The sequence below is a fragment of the Panthera onca genome, chromosome A3 (genome assembly GCF_046562875.1).
Source record: "Panthera onca isolate mPanOnc1 chromosome A3, mPanOnc1 haplotype 2, whole genome shotgun sequence".
NCBI lineage: Eukaryota > Metazoa > Chordata > Mammalia > Carnivora > Felidae > Panthera > Panthera onca.
Genome location: NC_138341.1, coordinates 7,181,536 through 7,182,742, shown reverse-complemented (window position 1 = coordinate 7,182,742; position 1,207 = coordinate 7,181,536). Strand labels below are relative to the sequence as shown.

At 57.2% G+C, this 1,207-nt stretch overlaps 1 non-coding gene across 1 annotated transcript; it reads right to left on the bottom strand.

Annotated features, from left to right (window-relative positions):
- Positions 1-489: 489 nt before the first annotated feature.
- On the bottom strand, positions 490-574 carry TRNAR-UCG (transfer RNA arginine (anticodon UCG)). The gene has a single exon. It is a non-coding gene; the product is annotated as a tRNA-Arg (tRNA).
- Positions 575-1,207: the final 633 nt, after the last annotated feature.

The window sequence follows — 1,207 nt, the reverse complement described above, 5'->3', positions numbered from 1 at the left end:
AGGCCTCCCCCAGCCCTGGGCATGCCCCTGCCCCCGTCCCTACAGCCCAGCCTTTGCTCAGAGAGGATTCTGCCTGTGGCCAGTTTGCCATGCAGCATCTCTGGGCACAGCCCCAAGCCGGAAGCCCAGGGTGTGATGGGCCACAGGGCCTGGGACTGTCAGAGGAATCACAGAGGCAAAGGTGTCTGAGCTATAGGAAACGTCAGTTAGGAGATGAGGCTCAGAGAAGGGTCAGTACTTCTCAGCTGGCAGTAAACCAGATGCCAGGCTGGTTCCCAGTCACTGACTTCTGCTGCCTGAATGTTTCTCACACGGGGTCCCCCTGGGACCGTTTGGGTGCTCAAGAATTCTTTTTCTTTTTTTTTTTTAATGTTTATTTATTTTTGACAAAGAGAGAGAGAGAGAGACAGAGCACGAGCAGGGGAGGGGCAGAGAGAGAAGGAGACACAGAATCCGAAGCAGGCTGCAGGCTCCAAGCTGTCAGCACAGAGCCCAACGCGGGGCTCGAACCCGTGAACCGCGTGATCACGACCTGAGCCGAAGTCAGACGCTCAACCGACTGAGCCACCCAGGCGCCCCAAGAATTCTTTACAAAGAATCTTAACTGGAGCATTTGTAATCCAAGCAAAATCTGAAAAGAATTATCACGGGCATGGTCTCGACCATCCCGACAAAGCTCTTATAACTGGGGACTGCCGTGGACTGTCGGGGCCCACCCTGCTTCGAGGACACTAACCATGTGGGGCTGTTCGAACTACTGCAGGCTGATGAAGAACTGAGAGAAGCCAGATGACATCATGGCCCAAGGGAGGCCAGCAGGGGGGGGAGGAGAGGGGCAGGGCCCTGCCGGAGGGGGGCGGGGGCTGTGGCTCTGGTGGCTCCGAGGTCTGTGGGTTCCGGACAGCCTCTGGTAGCTTCTGAGCATGTAGCTTCTCTGACACAACCCTATGACTCACGTCTCACCCTGGCTCAGCTACTGGAGCCCCAAGCCAGAGGCAGAATTTTCTAGGCTGTGTGGCAACAAGATCAGCTATCCTGAGAAAATTGGCCGGTGCTGAGGTTGGGGGCGGGGGTTGCAGCAGAAATGGGGAGGCTCTGAGTCATTCCAGGGCGGCAGGAGAGCTGGGGGCCTGGGAGTGGAAGGGTCACAAAGAAGAAACTACCCCCCCCCCCCCCCCACACACACACACACAGCACTCTCCATCCG